Below are 6,000 nucleotides of genomic sequence, written 5' to 3'. Positions count from 1 at the left end.
TCGTGATAGTTTGAAGCTCGAGTATACAGATTATTGTGCTTTTTCTGTCTTCTGGCCAGGGTTTAGCTGGCACGCGTGGTGCTGTGAGGCAAGCAGCGCCTATTTTCTGTAACACTGCAAGGTGGCAGCCTACGGCTTCTGAGGTGGCTGTGGAGTAATCAGAAAAACAACCGCTTCTACACAAATACATCTGAATGTGAATCTTTTAATCTGTACAGTGTCTCCTGTATTATCTGGTGTTCCGTGTCATTTATTTTCCCCTCGCTTTTCAGCACGCCGTCAATGCCAGTCCTGCAGAAGTTGTCAGAGGAATGAGGATGCTTTGGGCAGTTTCCTGGGACCTTGGCGTGCTCGGAGAGGTGGCAGGACACCCCGGGTGACACGATCCCTTCAGGCTGCTGCAGTCCGAGTGAGCTGTGCCGTCGTTAGAGGATTGAGCTGTCAGTAGAGAACTGAGCGAGAAAGAAGCAACGAGAGAGGTAGAAAGGCAGAAAAGCTGTGAAAACAAGGACAGAAAGCCAGACCCCTGCCTTCAGCCGAAAGGCCGTGCTCTGCTCTGCAAGCAGTGACTGGATCTGCTCGACACTTCTCACCTGTGGTTACATTCCTGACATCTCCACTTTGTCACTTTGAGATATGCTGGTGTTATAACTGTTTGGAGAAAGAGTGGCAAGAATTCTCGTGTACAGAGGAAAAGGTTTTTCATTCACATTATTTTTGTAAAATAGCTAAACAGTCTCAAATTCCCTAAGAACTTTGTCTTACCTAATCTTTCTACGTGCTATAATTCAAGAATAAAGTTTTGATGTAGCATCCTGTGAAGAATCTGAAACAGAGTGCTCTGATTTTTTGTTAATTTTATTTTTTTATATGAACCTGTTTAGGTTAAATTTCAATTAAAGCTGTAATACTATCAGCTGCATTTGAGAATACAAGAGATGTGGCAGTCAGTGGGTTCAGAGCTCATCCCTTCATCACCTTGTCCCATCAACTCTCTTCTCGTCTGTGCGTATTAGCTGCAGGACAGGAGCTTAGCCTGAGATGGACAACTGCCCAAGTCGGCGCACGGTGCTCTTCCAGCAGGACGTGAGAGCAGAGAGGAGGAGAAATGGCAAAGGAATGGGTGAGGGAGAGCAGAGAGCCCGGCAAAGTGAGGGAGACTCAGAGTACACAACAGCCTCAGCTGCTTCTCCCTGCCCACAGACTTAGCGCTGTTTCAGGGTTTGGGCAGCCTCGGAGACACGTAGGTTGGGGAAGAAAGCTGTGAAAGACCCAGGAATGGAAATACTGAGTGTGAGACCTGACATACTCTTTAAATAAGACGAGATGGTGTTTGCCTACTGGATGTCGAAGCCGTCTTCAGTCTGAATGTTACACAGTAGTTATTCACAAGGATAAAAATACTATTTCCAGTTGCTATTCCGATAGATAAGCCACCCTCGGAAGCCCGAAAAGAGGCACAGAACATTATTTGGACTTAATTCCCTGTAGCTTTTCTACGCAAACTGGAATCTTTCCCCACATGGAGTGCACACGTGTGTGTGCAGCCCCACACAGACTGCTGCTGTTGCTGTACCCCAGAAGTTGCTTAAATTGGAAGGAATTGTGAAGGAACAGCTCTGCAGGGTGAGTTACCTTTTTTGTTAATGAAGTGTTGCCCGCTTGTGTTCCAGTTTTGGCGCTGCCGAAGCAAGGACCCGGTGGATCGGAAGAGGCTGGCAGTGCCACCCGAAGAGTTCGAGTCTGCTGTGCAGATCCACCTATCGGCCCTTCCTCAGAAGTGGAACAGCACGGGGTGAAATCTTCAGCTTTCACGGCCAGGAAGAAACACTAACAAAGCAAAACGAGCAGCTCTTGAGGTCTGGGTATTTATGGGAAAACTCTTCCAGAGCTCGAGAGAGCCTGAGTCTGCAGGCACTGTGTGTGGCTGTGGGATTATCTGACGTGAGCATTGCCCCAGACGGCGATGCAGAAAACGATACGCCTTTGCATATGTGGAAAAAACCCTCCCCTCAGTTAAACAAGGCTTTCCTGAGAATCGGTACTGTCATGCACAAGTGATATCTGTGGGCAGATACTCGTTTTTATCACACTTCGAGTGCGGGGGGAAGAAGTTTGGCAATCTGTGATCCACGTGCAGGACGCCAGCTGCCCTCGAGGGCCAAGGTGCAGCAGCTCCGCTGCTGGGGGCTGAGCCTGGCTGCTGAGCCCCACAAAAAAGCTCAGCGAACCCCTCCTGACGAGGCAAGTCCTTGGTTTTGTGAAATCTGGAGCCGCTGCTTTCAGCTCTGTTCTCTGAACTCGCGAGAGAAACAACCTCCTCTCTGATCCTTAATCTTCACGTGGGGAGGCGTGAGATCTGGCAGAGCCCTTTGGCTGCTGTGACAGCTTCTCTTCAGTTAATTGAGGTATGGGCACGCTGCAGTCCTCGGGGGAGAGCGACTATCCCTGCCGAAAGCTTGCTGAAAACCGGGAGCTGATGAAAGGCTGGAGGAAAGGCTTGGTATTCATCAAAGAGATTTCACTAGGTGGGTTTTCGGAGACTTGTTGTGTGAAGGGTGTGCTTATCCGTGAAAACGTACTGCTCAGCCTTGAAGTCTGAGGATGAAGTTAGTGAAGGCTGAGGTTATCGTTCCTGATTTATGGCTGAAGCCACCCATCTGTTCAGTCAGCCCGCAGCGTGGAAGCAATCCGTTCGCTCTGCATAAAGATGGCATTTGTGCTGCTCCAGACACAGAACTGGGTCTGGTTTATTCTGTTCTGATTTGTCACCCCAGACTCCCTGCAGGCAGGTGGAGAAGGAGAATGGGAGCTGAGAAGGCTTTGGGACACCCTGGGGTGCCTCACCGAGGTTGTTTCTAAGACAAAATCCTCCGAGAAGCTGCTACTGATGCTTCTGGGATGGGATGTGTGTGACTCCTCTGAAGGTACACAGGGGTACCTACTATTTGCGTTTTTGAAGGCACTGTTGCTGCTGTTTTACTTGCTCCAACGTTCTTCTAGTAGGCGAGAACTGATTTTTGTATGCTTTTTTTTGTATTTATCCAACAGTTAAAGATTTTTTTTTTCCTGTTTAGTACCCCAGGGATCTTAAGAACATCCATTATTTCATGAAGAAGTTCCTCAATGCGCTGTTGTCTTGGGGACAGTAGATGTGATGGCCAGAGCTGCTTCTCTGAGGGGTACGATGAGGTACCTGCTGAAGCGAGCTGTTCCTCAAGCTGCAGGTACTCAGCACCCTTCTTCCCATGGGCTGCACACCAAGAGCCATCACCCCTCCTAGTCTTTAAGCAGCCTTCGAAGACGCGTAGAGGAATTCCTGGGAAGTTTGGTAGGCCTGCCTTCTTGCAGGCTGGTTTTGGAACGAGGGTTTAGGAGTGAGGGCTCCTTCCTCGAAAAGGAACGGTACCTGAAGGATTCGGGAGAAAAAAAAAAAAAAAGGCTGGAAATATAAAGAATGAGTATGTGCGTGTTTGTACGCTTTGCTCAGGAACACGGCCTGCAGGGTGGCTGCCTTTATGGCCAGGCAAGCTCATCGGGCTGCAGGACTGCAGTTTGTCAGATCTCCCATTGCCTTTGGGAGACGATCGGCTGGAAGTCGGAACAGGAATTGCTGCCACCAGTTTGTGTCAGATCGCTCGTGGCAAACCCGCTGCCCGTGTGGGTGAAGTGCAGACACAATATTGTTTCCAGTTCTTTGTCCTCGTTCAGCTTTTGAACGCAGGAGACCTCGCGGACATTTCTATGGCCACAGCCCGCTGCAAGGCAGACCCACGCAAGGCAGCTGCGTGGCTCCGTGTGTTCAGGGATGAGCATTTCAAAGAGAAACGCAGCATTTTTTGTCTTCTTTTTATGTCTATGGGGTCAAATAAATGGTGTGGCTGTTGTTCCTTTCACCTTCTCCAGGTCACTGCTGACTACATCTGCAAGCAGGGAGCAGGGAGGTGGCCTCTCCATCAGGCAGCCCACCAGGAGAGGATGAGGAGTCCCCAGGAGCCCCGGATCCATCTCTCCTGGCCGTCCGTGCTTCCTTCCAGGCACGCACGGCCACGGGCAGGGGGAGGTCTGCATCATCAGGGCCGTGTGTCTGCAGCCAGCTGCTCTGGGCTGACAAATCTCAACACAGCCTATAAAATTCAAAACCGCTGCGACGCAGCCTGCCGCGTGCCTGCCTGCAGTCTGCAGGGCCCGTAAAGCGACGACCGGACCGCTGCCCCAGCAGACACGCGCTGCGTAGGAAGCAGAGATGGAAACCTCTGAGGTGCCTGGAGCCCAGCCTCCTAGCAGATGAGGGATTTACCATAAACAGAAATAGGAAGAAAAACTGTTTATTTCAGTGAAGGTAATGTTATTTAAAGCGGAACAAAACCAAAACTAATGTGACAGGTTTGGGAAGCACAGCCAGTTCCCACAAAGCCAGCGGGACGTGGGGCTGCTTTCAGAGCCCCGTGCAGGCTGTTTCCATCCTTCGGGGTCTTGTGTCCTGCAAAGAGCCACTGCCCTGGCTTAATCTGTAGGACTTTCGTCTGCCTCTGCTAGACTCCCCTGAAAAATAAAATGTGAATGTCAGTGCAAGTTATTCTACTTATTTGGGGGTTATTTTGTTAGCAAGCTGATGATACAGAGGCCAGTGCTTACAGTTTTAAGAAATATATAATGGAACGGTTGTATTGTTTGGAAAGATGCACTTCAGAGAGCGAGTGAAGACCTTTTTTTTGTGAATTTCACAGCCCTGGGATCCACGGGAGGAGGAGCAGGTTCAGAGTGGACACATTTATGGAGGGTGGATCCAAAAAGACCTCTAAATGCAGCGGTCTGGATGCAAGCGGTGGCCATCGGCAGAGCTTCTTGGGACAAGGACGGCAATGTGTCCTGGCAGCGAGGCTTTCCCCAGGCTGTTACTGCATGCTGGAGAGAAGGTGCTGCTTTGATGGGCCTCGATCTGAGCCAGTTCGTTGCTGTGCTGGGTGTATAACTCTTTACACGAGAGGACATTTCTTGGGATATTGCGTTCCTCAGAATATTACCTGCCAGGCACCTCCTGTCTTTGCTTCTGTTCCCTGGGCTGCAGTTTCCAACCTCTTCCCTGGCATCTCAGTGTTTCCCTGGTATTCTCCTGTGTTTAATGGCTTTTCTTATTCATAGAGTGTGCAAAACTGTAGCGCAATTCTTAAGCTGCATGTCCTCAACAGAATTTATATACATGCATTTTATCAAATCTGTCACTTCTAGGTTCCTGTGACATGTTTAGAGTCCACCTGTGATGGATTAGCAACAAAGACGGCAGGCAGCATACCTTCCCTAGCCTCCCTTTTCTGCTCTCCTCTTGTCTGTTTTGTAGGTCATGCTCATACTCTGCTAAAATGTTGGGTAATCATGTTTTCTATCCAGTCTCCTTTGCATTATGTTCAGTGCTGGATTTCGTCAGCATCTCGAGATTATGACTGCCATACTTTAATTAACTATCGACAGGAAAAAGTAATGTTTCCCATCTATGTGTCAAAGTTTGCTTGTTCTATAAGATGTAGTAGATTCTTCAGTGCAATTTAAAAAGAAATTCAGCATTTTTTCACCTTTTCCTACCCGAAATCTCACGTGGCAGTTTAGTCATTATCACTTCTTGTTCTGCCCACAATAAACCTGGTCTGAATTGTGGTTGCCTTGGATGTACGTGGGGGTTATTACCCAATATAACCCCCCTCAGTCACCTCTTCACATGATAGAACCAGCATCTTCCAGTTTTTTCCTGAAGACCACGAGTTTCTGACCCCAGGGCTCTTCTCAGCCTCCTGCGCACGTGGCTTGAGTCGAGGCCATCATTTTTTTTTCCTTCTTCCTTCCGTTTTCTCTTCTCCGGCTCCTTCCATTTTCCTTCTGCATTCGTAACAAGGCGAGGCAGGGTTTATTCATTTATTTAGCCAGGGCGCTTTCCCTTGGAAAAGCTGATCTGATGAAGCTGCAGCAGCTTTGACTTGGTTCAGACGAGCCGCGTCGCTGCAC

This window comes from Anser anser (genome assembly GCF_964211835.1).
Source record: "Anser anser genome assembly, chromosome: 1".
Lineage (NCBI taxonomy): Eukaryota > Metazoa > Chordata > Aves > Anseriformes > Anatidae > Anser > Anser anser.
This window is presented reverse-complemented; position numbering follows the sequence as displayed.